We start from the raw sequence: 17,377 nt of genomic DNA on the forward strand, positions 1-17,377 counted from the left end.
ATTCCCGGCTCACAGAGCAAATTTAGTGAGATATGTGGAAGCGAGCTTGAGTAACAAGTAGACATTATACAGACATTAGAACCATCTGTCACTGGAAATTGTTTAGACATTACAGAACTGCTTATGAGAGTTCATCAGAAATTCCAACTGGCAGGTGGTAAGCTTTATAAAAATTAAATGTGTAGTATTTACTTCTACTTTTCTTTAAAACTGCCTTGAAGCCTAGGGAGAATAAATAGCTGCATGTTCTTTTGAAGGCTTGTTTCTGCCATTTTATTCTCTGTACCTAAAAGCAAAAGGAGTTATTTTTTTTTCTTCATAGAGTGTCCCTCAGGATGTTATACTTAATACGAACAGATGCACCCAAAACCACCCTTTTATTTCTAATAGAGCATATGGATATTATATGTAAGGTATATGCATGCGTATCATGGTCTTAATTCCTGGTATCTGCTCCAAAGAGTATCTGCTAGGTATCTCCATGTTATCTTGCAAGGAGGATGAATTAATACTTAAGATTATATCACTTAAATCAGAGGTGGGTTTCAGCAGGTTCTGACCAGTTCTGGAGAACCGATAGCAGAAATTTTGAATAGTTCAGAAAACCAGTAGTAAAAATTCTGACTGGCCCCTGACCCATCTATTCTCTGCCTCCTAAGTCCCAGCTGATCAGGAGGAAATGGAGATTTTACAGTATCCTTCTCCTGGAGTGGAGTGGGAATGGAGATTTTACAGTATCCTTCCCCTGCCACGCCCACCAAGCCACGCCCACCAAGCCATGCCATGTCCATCAAACCATACCCACAGAACTGGTACTAAAAAATTTTGAAACCCACCACTGCTTAAAGTGCCATCCTGGAATAAATAACAGAAAAGATGGAGATCAGTGTTAGGTGATATCCTTTGTTTACCAAAAACCTTTGGTTTAATCCATAGTTCTATCTGGAGAAAAAAAGAACATTGGGGTTTCAGCTGCTGCCAGTTAAGGGACTAGTTCAGACAATACTGAACTAAATAAACTGATGGTCTGATCAGTTTATTTCCAGTAATCCAGTAATCCTGGAAACAGTTTTGTCTTCACATTAATTTGTGTCTGATGCAATCAGGTTTCTTAAACAGCAGCATAGCTTTAGTTGCATCAGCCACTAGATGAATGAAGGACAAATAGACTCAGCGAAGAAAATAATTTCTGACAATATAACAGATGGGACGTAGACAGATTATAAATTTGCCATGTAATTTTCTTGTTTTGGAAGAAAAAGAGAATATAGAGTCATGTCAATATGGTCTTAGAAAAGAATACAAGGTTTTGGATAATTCAGCAATATGGAACCATGACCATGATAAAAGTTGGCAGTCTTGGAGAAAAGCCTTTGTGCTGGCTAAAAGTGTGATTTTAATAGGTTGGCCATAATTTTGCTTAATTCCATTAGTGATCATTTGGACCATTAATGGTGATTTCAGATTAATGTATAAATCTTTAAGAAACAAGGATACTTAGATCAATTCTATGGTCTCTAGGCTTGTACTCATTGGGATTTATTCTGAGAAATCCTACACTACCGTATTCTCCTTTAATATTTCAAACGTTAAGGTCTTTTGTGTCATTTTGTAAATCCCAATCCTAAAGGTAGGTTGCTGTTTTTTTCTCTAGTGTTGAATTTAAATCATAAGATATCTCTTTTGTGATGTGATAATTAAAATAATTTTGGCTCCCACGAAAAGCTATATACTTTATACAGTTAATTCCAAAATATTACATTAAATATTTCAATGTTTCAAATTTGTTCATACATACTTTTCTTAGTTCAAAAACTTTAATTTTAATTTTTCTTTTATTCAGGAATAAAAATGCTCATGAGGAGCAATCAACTGGGGCTTATCTGGATAAGTTCTAAAGAACCAGTCTACTTACTAGTCTTCAGTCTTTGCCATGGTCATAGTCTCTCTTCTCCATGGAGAAGTGTTTTGCTTGCTATGACTCCTCCAGAAGTCCCAGAAACATAACCTTTTCCCCCCTCAGACAACATGAGGTCTTGAAGCTGATGTTACTCATTATAGATAGTGGTTAAAGTATTGGATGAAAATCAGGGAAACCTATGTTCAGATTTACCCATAGCTATTGAAGTTCATTAGATCATTTTAGCCAATTACTTTTTCTCACTCTGTTCTATCTCTCAGAGTTATTGTTGGAAAACATTGGAGAGGAGAATGCAATGTATGTTACCTTGAGCTCCTGGAAGAAATGATGGATATAAAATAAATATAACAAATACATAAATTGTCAATTCCTTATGGAAAAAAGTATTGGTTGTTGAAAAATGATGAACAGCCTTATAGATTTCCCATGTCTTCAGTTGCTTGCACTTTTTTTTGTAACAATCTTTCATAAAATAACTGAAACAGTTATATATATAATAAAACAATTAGGGAAATAATAATCTTGCACTGTCTTTATTACACAGACATTTTGTGCACAGAATTCTTCAAGTTGTTCTCTGGTCTTTATTGACCATCTGAAAAAATATTCTCTTTGTAAAAACGCATAGAGTGTATTTGACAGTATTTTTCAAGTTTACTCGGTGCTGGTTATCCTTTTTTTTGTGTGTGTGTAGAATTTTAGAAAGCAAGCTGCCTATTCCTGTCAGTGCTGCATTTCATACAGGCTGCATATTTATTTATTTATTTACAACCTCTACACATGTAACGTTGGTGCTGACATTTCTTCCTTGGAATTGTCACATTCTAATCCATTCTGTACACATCAATAACATTATTCTACCTCCTCATTTTCATAGAAGTGGATTTTCTGCTTCCCTATATCTTCATTACTGAGAGACGTCTTCTTTTACTGAGAAGTTTGATTGCCAAGAATGTGTCAATAATATTTTACAAATGCTTGCAGTCAATATGACAAAATTAATTGGTTCATTTGAGCAGCTGCCAAGGGAATGTTAGACAAGCAACAAACTAAAAGTATTGGGGGAGGAGACAAAAGGAGAAAACAGCTTGAAACTCTAGTTTATTATTGTTTTTAGAAACATTTAGAAATATGAATGCATTTTTCTTATGGAAGGGGATAATGTGAGTCCCCACCCCAAAAATACCTAGTGGAATAATAGTTGTGTCCATCTCCCTATAAAGCAAATTGTTTTGAATCTACAGAAATATAAATTCATAGGTATGTAGATGAACCATTGTGACATATAATAATAAAGCAACAGAGCCAAACTATTTTCAAATTTAAAAGTAGTTTCTGTGGCAATTTTTGTTGTACCTGGATATCATTAGTTCATCAAGTACAAAAGACAATTCCAATTTGCAATCCAGCTAGAGAACAATAAATATATTCTCGGAAGGATGAGGAAAGAACAAAGAAGATCATGGTTATCCTGAAACTATGAAGGAATGAACAGAAATTATCTTGCTCTAAATTAGATCCAGGAGTATTTTTCCTTAATCCTTATTTGTTTTTCAGAGTTCTGCTCTCAGTAGTGGCACCATAATAGGCTCACCAAAAAGGGGAGAAAAGCATTCGTTGGTGTGGAAAGGAAGAGTAATGGATTTAGTGATTGACAAAGATTAGAGTGACCCCCTCCATCAACTACCACTGGATGCTCCAATCATAGCTTTAGGATGGGGGAGATAAAAAGAACATGCATATTAAAATGGATCCTATTCTTATCATTTATTCTGACTTATTTCTCAATCTCCTTAAAGTGGGAGCAAGTTAACTGGTTGAACAACCAATTTATTTTACAGAGAATGCCAATAACTAAACACAGCTGCCTTTCTCCTTAGTCAGCTCCAGTATATTCCGGAAGGAACAGCATCACTTTTTAAAACCATCAGTTCATTTTCATACTTGATCAGTCTTGACTGTCTTGATTGATCCGTCAGCTCTTCCAAAAGTGCATAATCCCCACCCACTCACCCACCCACACTTCCTTTACTTTTTCCATCATCAAAAACTTTTCTAGAGACTGAAGTCTTTTCATAATGTGTTCAGAGTTGGATAATTTGAGCTTGGTCATTTGTGCAATGGGTGAAAACCCTAGGTTGTTTTCCATTTTTTGTTTTCTTAGCTATCTATGGTACTCACCGGAGTCCCTCCAACACCAAAATTCAAACACTCCTTTTATCCTGCTTCTTCAAAGATCAACTTTCACTTCCATAGTGTGTCACAAACTTTTCCAAAAATGGCCAAGCATATATTTTTTTTTAACCCAACAAACTCTTCTGTCCCCAAACAAGTGTTTAAGGGAGTACAGCTTTATAAATCCTGCATTAATTTCTATATTACTTAATTTAGACTAGATCGCTTGTCATAACAGGATAATTTACTGTTGCAATATTTTCAGGATCAGACTCAATAAATTTAGTAAGAGTTAAAGGTTTAAATATATCTCCTTTTATTTACATTAGGCATTCTATATTCACTGAATATTCACAGATAGAAGCAAGGAAGTGGGTGCATACAGCTCCTTATATATACAATGGGTGGAGCTAGATATGGGAGTGGTGAATTATGAATACATTAAGAAGTGAAGAATAAATTAACCCCTGATACCCCGTTCATATACTATTTACACATTAGAGAATAAAGCATTTACATCTGACAAATCCCCCTCTAAATGCTGATTCGTTATGCAACACCAATTACATTCAGATTCAGGACAGTACAAAACATACAACTTAGAAGTTAAGTATTTATGCTGCTTAGAAGGTAAAGGCTTTGTCAATATGTCAGCTAATTGTTCTGAAGTTTAACAATGCACTGCTTTAATAAATCCATCCTGAGATAATTGTCTCACATGTTTAAATTTTATATCTATGTGTCTGGACCTTTGTCCAATGGCGTCAGATCTAGATATTTCAATAGCTGCTTTATTGTCTTCATGCATAACAAAAGGCAAAGCAGGTTTTTTCCAAACATCTGAAATTAAATCATTAAACCACACAAGGTTATTTGCAGCTTTAGATAAACAAACATATTCTGCTTCTGTCGTTGAAGTGGCCACTAATTCTTGTTTACCAGTGTACCAGTAAACTGGACAGTCATTTAAGAGGAATATATAACCAGATGTACTTTTTCTACATGAGGTGTCTCCAGCCCAGTCCGCATCTGCGTAACATGTAAGCTTTGGTTCTTTATTATCGTTAGGTTCTAACATTAAACAAAAGTCTAGTGTATTTTTCAGATATCTTAATATTCTTTTAACAGCTTCCCAGTGGTACATTGTTGGCTTGCTGACATGTCTGGATAATAAATTGAGGGGTAAAGCGATATCTGGTCTTGTCCAATTAGATATATAAAGAAGTGAACCTATGACTGATCTATAAAATGTGTTATCTTTGAATTCAGGGGATGATTCATCAGCATTTCTTAGAAAGTCAGTCTGCATAGGAGTATCACAAGGTTTGGCATCACTTAGATTGCATTTGTTTAAGAGCTCTATGATCTTATCTCTCTGAGTAAGTTTGAATCCTCTTTTAGTCTTATTAATTTGAACACCAAGATATTTGTTTACTTTACCTAAAGATTTCAATGAGAAATGTTCATTTAGCTTAGTTACAAAAGTTTCTCTTCTCTCTTTATGTTTTCCTATGTATAAAATGTCATCCACATAGATCAATACAAATTCTATGTAATCATCACCCTTTTTGACAAAGAAACAGTTATCAGCAGTGGTAGCATTGAAGTCCATGGTTTTAAGTACTTTTACTAAACAATCATACCATCGTTTACCAGATTGTTTTAACCCGTATAAACTCTTGTTTAACAACCAAGTCTCATTCTTGTTTGTGTATTGACTGTGAGGTGCTCTTACATATATTTCCTTATCTAGTTTTGCGTGTAGATACGCAGTCTGTATGTCATATTGGAATACATCGAGATTGAGTGCTGATGCTACCACTAGAGCTGTTTTGACACTCTCAGTTCTTACTGTGGGGGAATACGTGTCAGTATAATCCTCCGGATATTTCTGTGCATAACCTTGTGCAACTAGTCTAGCTTTGTATAGGGTATTGCCTCCCTCTAAGTTCTTAATTTTATATATCCACCTGGTACCAATAATTGTTTTATCTTTTGGTGCAATTGCAGGTGTAAATACATTTAATCCTTGTAAGCTTTCCATCTCTTTTTTCATTGCTAATTCCCATTTTTCTTTTTCTTTACGAGGGAGTTTTAACACTTCCTCATATGTATTAGGTGTCGTTGACTCACCATCCATATGCATTATATAATCCTTGTATTTATTTGGCATCTGATTTCTGGTGTTTCTAATTGTTTTTTCAGGTTTACTATTGTTATCATGCAAATATCTTGCTTCCTTTTTTGTTAGTGTGTCTGTCTTTATTTTGTGTTGGCTATTTGTCCATGTTTTGTTTTTGTTTTTATATTTGTTGATATTTTGCTTTTCTATAGTCCCTTTCTCTTGAGATTTTGTATCTTTGTTGTTACTTGGAAATATTTCATTAAGATGTATTTTAGACCAGTTGGCCTGTTCATGGAACACAGCTGTTCTGGAGACTATAAATTTGTTATTATTATCAATGAATCTGTACCCTTTAGTGCCTGTCTCATATCCCATAAATCTGAGTCTTCTGGACACGTTTTCTCCCTTTCTTCTTAATTGCTTAGGTATGTGTACGTCTGCAGTGACTCCAAATATGTGCATGTGTGCCAATTTTGGTTTCCTATTATACATCACTTCATATGGTGTCTTATTTACAATGCTGGACCAGGTTCTATTCTGTGTGTAATTGGAATAATGTAGGGCTTCTGACCAGAATTGTTTGCTTAAGCCAGCATCTTCCAATGTGCATCTAATCATGGTTTGTAATGTCGAGTTCTTCCTCTCTGCAATCCCGTTCTGGAACGCAGAAAATGGACTAGATGTGTAATGTAACATTCCTTTGTCCTTTAACCATTGGGAGAATTCTTTAGACATGAATTCACATCCCCTATCTGTCATGATTTGTTTTATTTTGATATTGTGTTGTGTTTCTATGCGTTTATAAAATTCTTTAAATTTTTGAAAGGTTTCATCTTTGTGTTTTAATGTATAAACAAATCCATAGCGGCTATAATCGTCTACTATGGTCAAGAAGTAACGTTTTCTATAAGTGATTGATGGAGTTAGTGGACCAACTAAGTCCATGTGTACTAAATCAAAAATTTTGTTGGTTGATCTAGTAGATTTTCTTGGCCTGAGGCTAGTTTTTAGTTTTGTAGATTTACATGCTGAGCATTCCAAATAGTTTTCACAATTTTTTATTTTAACACCTTCTGCGTGTTCAGTCATTTTTTGTACTACAGGAAAACTGGCATGTCCTAACTTCCTATGTAAGATGTGAGCACACTCATCATGAATTGGCTTACCTATTTTTGTTTTTTTTTCATTGTGTGCATCTTTGTGATCATGAGATATTTTACATTCATCATTGTCACTGTTGCTAATGTTTCCATCATCTACTTCAATACAATCTTCCATATTTGAATCAATGTTGTGCAACCATTTTTCCTTTGTTATTAGATAAGGTAGGCCTCCTTTAATCATCACAGTGCCTATATCTATTTTATTTTTCTCCAAAGTCGCTTTTCCTTTAGAAAAAACAATGTTAATATCAGAATCTCTACTTAGTTTTATGGCACTTAGTATGTTATGAGGTATTTCAGGTATTAGCAATACCCCCTCTATTTTTCCTAGACCAGGCAAGGTTACATTCCCTCTACCTAATACTTGAACCTTTTCTTGGTTAGCTACCTTTATTACAAATTTATCTTCTACAAATGAAGACAATATATTTTTGTTATTAGTGGTGTGATTAGTTGCTCCAGAATCAATAAGCCAATTACTGTTCTCATTCTGCTGTATGTTAGTGTTGTCTTGTTTATTTAATCCATTCAGTGAACCAGATTTTCTATCCTTTGAATTATCTCTGCCCCCTCTATTCTCTTTGTAATTTGGTGGGCTTCTATATCTATGTCTATCCATGGAAGACTGCCTATAATTGTATTTGTTTCTATATTCAGACCTATGTCTTTCTTTTGAAATTTTGGGGCAATCTCTTCTATTGTGTTCCCTGGATCCACAGTTGTGACATTTAAATGTTTCATTATATTTTTCTTGGAAAGCTACTTTCCTATATGGTTTGTGTTCTATGTGATTGTTAGAACGATTCCTTCTTGAATTGTCTTCTGCTATTAATTTATTGGATAGACTTTCTATGGATAAGTATCCTAGATTGATTGTGTCTAAATGTGACATATAATTGTCCCATGATGGATCAAGTGAGTTGATAATAACACTTTTCATTGTTTGGTCTGAAATCACCTCCCCCCTTAAATGCAGTTCAGCTCTTATTTTGTTTAAAGATATTAAGTGCTCACTTATGGAAACCCCTGGTTTTATCCTAGATGAAAAGAAATCTTTAGACATCCTTGTGGTGGTAGCTACACTGTCACTGTGAAACAAATTGAACATGCATTGAATAATTTCTGAAACAGTCAGATTTTGCTTAATGCTGTGATACATTGCAGGAGATACACTAGATATTAATAAGAAAAATGCTCTATGGTGTAAACAGTCTATTTTTAGAGTCCAAGGTCTTTTTGGGGGACTAGTGATAAAAAACAGTAAGTTTTCCTTCATAAAGACAACCTGGAGCTGCTGATACCATTCTTGTAAATTAATGCCATCTATCCTTAGCTTTGGGAAGTCACTGGGTAAATTTCCGACATTATTAGGTCCATTACTTACAACCTGAGGTAGTCCGTGGTCTCGTAAATGCAGAAAGTTACAAAACGGCGTGGGGATGCTCGCAACGAGCCTGCATGGTCTTCTCGTCAATTCATGTCTTCCCGGACCGTCTGCGTAGTCTTGCGCATGCGCGTTGTCCATTTCTTCCCTGGAGTCGTCGTGAGAGGTTCTCCTCATTGCGGCTCGCTCGTTCTGCTCCTCCTCAGTCGGTCTCTGGCTCGACCTTGGGAGTCCTGACGATGGCAGCTGCTCTTCCTCTTCTTTTGAGGGCGTTGGTGCTTGCTTCGGTCTGTGGCGTGGGGCGGTATCGGCAGGGCTCTCTGGGTTCGGGCGTCGGCGCTCTCGTAGTCAGGATGGGAGCGGGCAGGTCTTGAGGCATTGGCTTGCTCGCTCGCTTCTTCGTTAGCTTTTTAGTAATTCTTAGTTTTGGCCCAAATGCAGCAAAAAGCGTTTTCATTGCTGATTTTATTTGATTGTTTGTTGAATCACCTTCACTTTCTGATTCTGATTCTTCTGAGGTGTTTGAATCTTCTTTTTCGTTTTCGTTGTCTGATAATGTTTTTCGCGCCAGAAATTTTGAATTGAGTTTTCTGATTGGCTCTGCTTCGCTCACCCTGGAGGTCTGTTGAAACCAAGATGGCTGCCATTCAAAATTTCGCGCGGGATCACCATTTTTCTTCTTCACAATAATTTTTTCTGCAGTCATATCACTCACTATTTTTGGGTCTTTTGATTTTTCATTAGTGATGTGCTTCTCTCTCGCTGCTCCGCTGTTCTTCAGCATATCTTGGAGGTTCGCGATGAGGCTTTCATCATTCTTCTGGCTCTTCAATAGTTTTAATATCTCTGACCTGAGTTCGTTATTCTCTATTTCGATTTCCTCCTGATCATCATTTTCATCTATTATTTCTTCGTCTTCAGTGGTGTATTCTTCGGATTCTCTCGAAATCGCGTTTGTGGATTCGTTGATTATTTCTTGTTCTGTTTCCATTTCTTTGCTGTATGCCCTGGTGTTGGGCTTATCTTTCTTAGACATTTTTAAGTTTTTATTGAGTCAATTAACCATCCTCTGCTACCAGCTTGTTGCAATATTTTCAGGATCAGACTCAATAAATTTAGTAAGAGTTAAAGGTTTAAATATATCTCCTTTTATTTACATTAGGCATTCTATATTCACTGAATATTCACAGATAGAAGCAAGGAAGTGGGTGCATACAGCTCCTTATATATACAATGGGTGGAGCTAGATATGGGAGTGGTGAATTATGAATACATTAAGAAGTGAAGAATAAATTAACCCCTGATACCCCGTTCATATACTATTTACACATTAGAGAATAAGGCATTTACATCTGACATTTACTTTCTTCATTCTGGTGAATAACTAGAAAGCGTAACAAGCATTTCAATTTTTAATATCTCATTACAGGGCAGCAGAGCTCTGTTTTTCTGATTTCTTTCCTAACTGGAGGAATTATCAGTCTGTTTTATTCCAGGAACAAATTTTGTTAGGTCAGGTAATTTCCCAAGCTCTGGATCTAGCCCTCAAAGAACAACTCTAGTTGAGCTACTGTATTTATCAAAGGGGGAAAATTGTTCAAACTTCAGTCCCAGACCCCTAAAACCAAATACATTTGCAACCAGTGACTTATTCTGAAAAATATATTATACTTCTTATATTTATTTATACCTTCTCATTTTAGGAAATGTGATTGCAAGACTGTCAGAAAGCCGTAAAAGCAAAAAGAATTTGTTGCTGAATTTGAAAATGGGCACCGTATTGCAATAGATGACAGATGGTCATTTTTTTCTTTAGTGAAATAAATATTATTTTGCCAGATGTGAACTGGAAAGAATGAACCAGATGTTAAATAATAGGAGAACCATAAAAAAGAGGATTTAAACCATGAACATTTTTAAAATGGAATTGGAGGAGTGCCTCAAAAACTTTTTAAAGATTCCCTGCCTCTTCTGGAATAATTGATTATGGAAAGAAATAATGCATTTGGTTTTCTTGCCTATAGACGTCCTATCACTTTAAAGACTTTTCCTAAGACTTAAATCTTTTCAAATAGTTATATAAATTAGTACTGAAAGATCAATTATTTTCAGAATGGCTTGAGATGGATAGATCTGAGAATGAGGAATAAAGAAAGAACTCGTTAACAATATTTTTCTGAAAGAGATACTTTTCTAGTAACTTGAAAGACAGGTTTTACCAAGGATCAAGTTTTGCAACTCTTTGCTATTCAAGAAGGGGTTTTTGTGTGTGTGAAAATATCTTATGCACATACACACACATACGCACACTCTGAGATTAGATTACTAGATTAGCCCGGTGCAAAGAAATTCATCTCCATTATTTTTATATCTGTATAGTTTTATTCAGTCTGATGACATATTTACTTCAATATGTATTTAAATATGTGTAAAAGTCTACTAAATAGATAGCTAGTCATACAATTTTCTCTTCTAAATTGGATGGTTGTCTCTTCCAGAAATCTTTTGCCTTTTTTTCTGTTTTATTTGTGGTTTTTTGTGTTATTTTTTTGTTGTAAACCCATGTTTGTTTGGTTATAAGTATGGATGAATGTCTTGTATTTCACTGTAATGTCACCTCTTCACTTTAACAGTTAAGTTACATCATGCTGCACCCATTCAGGTATAGAAGTGTGATGGAAAGATGAATAACAGAAAACAGCATGCTAATAGTAGCATCTTTGCCTGCCTTACAATAAAGTAAGCTAAAAACCAATATGATCAAAATTATACTAGAGGTAAAACTCAAACAACTTTGCATGGCATCATCCACATTTCACTTGGAGGAATATTCCTTGTCAGTTCATTTCCTGAGTATGGCAGAGAATTCATTGTCTCAAACTCCTTTTTGCCCTGCTGCTACAAGACCAAGATAACAAATATTATCCAATAAAACTATTTCTTTGACATCCTTAACCCTTCCCTTCCCTTTTAAAGCCCTTAGCTTCTTTTAATTGCCATTTTAATATATGTTAAATGTATTTTGTGTATATGTGGGTATATATAATGATTGGAGACTGCAATAAAGTTTACCTACCTATCTTTGTGACATATATCCAATGTGTGCAGACAAATTCTGATTGCTTCATTCCAGAAGTCATAAAGCCTAATAAGCTTTTTGCTTTCAAAGTTTGAATGTATTTCTGATTATCTCTGCACAAATTCACGTGCTATCTTTCCTTTCCCATAATTGAATGGGCTTGATCCCATTGAAACAACAATGTCCCTAATATGTTTTGCCCAATTATTTCTGATGTTTTCCTGGTTACACTTAGAACTAATAAAAACCAATTCCCTCTTTTGAAGGCACAAAAGTGTCACACACTAATTTACTTCTGCTTTGGTGAATTCCTTGGCTGCCAACCAGCAGACACCACTTCATGATATTATTCACATAATTACCATGATGATTGATGGCTTTTTATCTTTGGTTTGGCTAGAATTAATGTTGTTAAACATTATTTCTAGAGGAACAAACTGAATTGCAAAGTTGGGCATGCTACTAGAATAATAAATTAGTTTAATCTCTGGGAAAACTATAATGCCACGCAACTGCTGTTTCAGAAAAAGATATATGAAGAGCCAGGAGGTCAACATAATAAAAGAGGAATTCTACTGGCTACTAGTTTTAAGGTCTGCATTTGTTATTACTAATGGAAAAATGAGGGTAAGAGGATGCTGTAAGCTTCAGGTAGGTAATAGCAACATCTTAATGATAGGTTCAGCCACTCATTTCTCTCCTGGAAATGGATGATTTACTTACTGATCAGAAAAGTCAAGAGACCATTTACCTGCTCCTACAGAAAATTCTTACTGTCATTTTTAAATGCTAAAAAACTCTTGTCAATGAAAACTCAATGTTCAAATGCATTTGGAGGGTGAAAAAGAGATGAGGATACACACTATATGTTTATTCACCATCTATGTAATTGGTTACACAAAGAATGGGAAAGCTAATGTTATTTTTATATTAACATATGGGGATTGCTGGTAGCATCTGAGCTCAAACGTATATTTACATAATTGAGGTAGCAGAGCAAAAATGGTAGATTAAATGGCAGAAAGGGAAAGAAGAGTTACAGCCAAATTAGCATTTCATACCAGAGAGCATCTAATATCTCTGTAATTCTGATTTTTTTTTTCTACTTATTCATTTGATTTATAATACATCTTTCTTTGGAAGCATACTGTGTACATATGGATAGGCTTGTATTATAAGTGCCAAGTTAAAACTTCATTGTGATTTGCAAGCTTTATCTGCAGGTACTGTGGTCACAACACGGATATGGTAATGGACTAATGATTCTTGTGATATTGCTGGAATCAATAGCTTCTGTTTTCATTTTAGACATTAGTTTCCAAAGTAATAGTAAGAATACAATGAGACTTAATTTAGAATTTTACACTGGGAAAGGAAAACAACAAAGATGGATAACCTTCTCCAATATATTAATCCATATATTAGATTTTTACTTTCATTCCCACTAGCCTATATCAAGCATTTTTTAAAAAGGGTGTTACACTATTTACTTTTTAGTCCCATGGTACAAAGGGGTTCTGCTACTGATGATTAAAGAATCATCAATTTGCTGTATTTAAAAAAAAAAATCAGATTGAGTAGTGATTTCTCCATTTTCAGTAAAGATGTAGATTCAGATACAGATTCAGATCTGTAAAGATGTAAGAATAAGCATGGATATCTACCCTACGTCTTCCAAAGTGAAAAAGAGATGCAAATAATTTAGCCTCTCTTGTTTCTCTTTATACTATTATCTTCTCTATCTCCATTGCCCCAAAGTCCAACTCCATCTTTAACTATTTTTCTGATTTATTCAAAGATCGTTTCCTCTCTCTTGGTTTCACAACCAATTGCTCCACATCATATCTAAAATTGTGATTTCTCTGTTTTGGGGTAAACATTTATTTCTCCTGTCTATGTGGGGCTAACTGAAATCCATTATTATAACACTTTTTTAAAAAATAAAACCCTCCATTTCAAAGTTGCCCTGAACATTTTGTTGATGGGATAATCTACAGCTATGTACAATTTTGGAATGGTGGCAGACTTAAAGTATTAACTGTTTGTGGGAAATGGAGACAAGATGTTTGATTTATCTGAGAAAAGGCAACTCACTCCAGATTTCAGTGCTGTGGGAAAAAAGTTTTTCAAAGAAACTTTACCTTAATTGGTTCACCATAACTGAGATTGATAATGTATTCTTACAATTTCCAAAATTCTGGGTTTACCTAGATCTAGAATTACATTTTCTTGAAATCTTATTGCCTTCCTTGATTTTTACTTCTTATTTTTCCCAACTATGTGGGTTTAATATTCAGGCAGCTTATAGGGCTAGGGTTATTATTATTGTAGTTGGTCACATAGACAGCCACATGTTTTGACTGAATTTGGCATTTTTGTTCATCTACTCAGTCCTTCCTAAGGACCTGGGATAAGCAGATGTTTTTGTTTAATAATATTAATGGCATTGTCACAGGATGTAAACTGTTCCAAGTGTATAACTGTCTTTTGCAATTGACTGATGTGATTTTGTCAATGCTGATGGTATTCAAATGGTGTGCCAGATATTTTGGAGTTGCACCCAAAGCACCTGTTACTTTGCTTTCTTTTGCCACAGTCATTCTACTTCTATTTTCAGGTTTTTATAGTTTGTTATTTTCTCCAGATCTTTCTCTTTTCTGGGTATTACTTCTTTGTTTGTCCTGCCTTTTATTTTTGTAAACAACAGGACAGCAAATATACCCAATACTTCTTTCTCCTCCCATTTTCACCATCTTCTCCCAGTGAGTACTACCTTGATGTTGTGGGGCTTGCATGCTCTGAGGAGGATGAGAGCTATGTCAGAGCTACAACAATACTAGACAGGTCTCATCAGAGAGGCCAGATAAAGACTGCTCTCCCATAAACAATAAAGCATCATTAGCTTGGTAGGATCCAGGACCAATATATACATTGGGCCACTTGCTAGTATTTGGGGCTTTGTGAGATTCAACTGGATTACTTCCAGCTCTGGAGATGCTTCTCATCAATACTGTCCTTGTCTGGCTACTGCTGATTTGTCACTTCCACCTATTTGCCACTTACCTGGTTGCCCTACTTGTACCTTTTTTGTTATAGTGTTACTCATTCTAACCCATTCTGCTTTTTGTTGCTGATACTATTTTCTCTGCCACTCACTATGACATGCTGTTCTCTCCAGCTGTTTCAGGTTTCAAATTCTTCTTGCTTGGCTTCCTTCTTCTTCCATCTTCCTTCTTCTTCTTTGAAGTCTGATAAAGTTAGTTTGAGGCCACCAAGTCCACTTTTCCAAAGAGGTATTATAGCGTATTTCAGTGAGAGCAAGGCGTCTCAAAAAGATGTGAGACAGGCTAACAAGAAATTTTGGGTCCATTGTCTCTTCTGTGAAAAAATCTGAGCACCAGATATATATTATATAATAATAATAAATAAATGAGAAGTCAACGTATATATGAGATACATTGCTGTCTAATAGTTTATATCTGAAATTAACAACTAAATATTCCATTTAATGTGAACCTTAATTTTATTATTGCAAAGTACTATAGAGCATAATATGGGACGTGATGGCTCAGTGGCTAAGACACTGAGCTTGTCGATCAAAAGGTCCACAGTTCAGCGGTTCGAATCCCTAGTGCTGCGTAACGGGGTGAGCTCCCGTTACTTGTCCCAGTTTCTGCCAACCTAACAATTTGAAAGCAAGTAAAAAATGCAAGTAGAAAAATAGGGACCACTTTTGATGGGAAAGTAACAGAGTTCTATGTGCCTTTGGCATTTAGTCATGCCGGCCATATGACCACGCAGACGTCTTCGGACAGCGCTGGCTTTTCGGCTTTGAAACGGAGATGAGCACCACCCCCTAGAGTTGGGAATGACTAGCACATGTGTGCAAGGGGAACCTTCACCTTCACCTTATAAAGCATAACCACATCTTAATCACTTTTTAAAGATTAAAACAGTACAGAAATTTTGATAGGCTTTCCAGATTTTATTATTATAATCTACAACAGAAGTGGGCAATAATGGCTCTTTGACAACCTGTGGACTTCAGCTCCCAGAATTCCTGAGCCAGCATGGGTGGCTCAGGAATTCTGGGAGTTGAAGTCCACAGGCTATCAAGGGACCATCATTGCTGGCCTCTGATCTACAACAATAGCATCTCTGGAATTTCTGCACCATCTTTTTCTGACTTAGCCTACCTCAGAGGGCTAATAACCTATAGCAGTGTTGATGAATCTTTTTGGCACTGAGTGCCGAAATGGGAGCATGTGCATGCACACGGGGGAGTGCCATAAACCGGAAGAGCAGTTTCCCGGCATGCATACGCATGTGCACGCTGATCACCTGGTCTTCTGGTTTCTGGTGTGCATGAGCCCAAGAAGACCAGCATGCATTCCAGAAACAGGAAGCTTAGCTTCCCGGCGCACACATGCGCACCGGGGAACTGCTCTTCCAGTTTCCGGAATTCCCGCATGCGTAAAGACCAGCTGGCCGGCGCACATGTACATGCTGGAACCTGGAAGAGCAACAGGCAATGGCTGGTGTGCCCAGAGAGATGGCTCTGTGTGTCACTTCCGGCATGCATTCCATAGGTTTGCCATCACGGACCTATAGTATTACTCTCTAATATTCCTTCTAGCCTCCAGGATTCTCTTCTGCTTCTGTTCATATTTTTGAAATGAATGGTGAGTATGGGCTTGCGACGACACCTTTTTATTTTCTAAAAATGACTCTGGAATATTTTTAGAAAAAGAGATGTGGCAGTGGTGGTATTCAAAAAAATTTACTACCGGTTCTGTGGGTGTGGCTTGGTGGGTGTGGCTTGGTGAGCGTGGCAGGGGAAGGATACTGTAAAAACTCCATTCCTACCCCACTCCAGGGGAAGGATACTGTAAAATCTCCATTTCCTCCCAATCAGCTGGGACTCAGAAGGCAGAGAATAGATGGGGATGGGGCCAGTCAGAATTTTACTACCGGTTCTCCGAACTACTCAAATTTTTGCTACTGGTTCTACAGAAGTGGTCAGAACCTGCTGAATACCGCCTCTGGGATGTGGAACCAGAATATTCACTGAGAATACAGCTTATATTGAAGACAGTAGTTTGCAGTTTGCTTCCTTTCTGTCGTGTGCTTAATAACTTTAAAAACAACAACAACAACAGGGACCCCAGGAAGCCTCTTGGATAACAAATGAGGTGTTGGTGGGCATATCTGCACATCAGAGTATCGCACTGGTATCCCAGGGTACACTGTAATCAACTTCTTTAGCAGCTATATATTTTAAGGGGAAAATCAACTAACATCCACTCAGAAATATGTAAGCTTCAAGGCAAATGAGCAAACCCTTCAGTTTAATTACAGTTCTGATGTGCTGAATTTAATCATATGGTTCCTTTTTTTAGAACGTCTCAGGATTTTATTTACTTGTAAATGCTGGTTTCTCTCTACCCCCTTCCTTTCTTGATCTCTCTACTAAGTTACAGCTGAATTATAACGGACTCTCTCTTTTGGAGCCTGAGAGACTTCCTTTATT

Source organism: Pituophis catenifer, unplaced genomic scaffold, assembly GCF_029215685.1.
Source record: "Pituophis catenifer annectens isolate HBS135680 unplaced genomic scaffold, rPitCat1.0.hap2 SCAF_3, whole genome shotgun sequence".
Lineage (NCBI taxonomy): Eukaryota > Metazoa > Chordata > Lepidosauria > Squamata > Colubridae > Pituophis > Pituophis catenifer.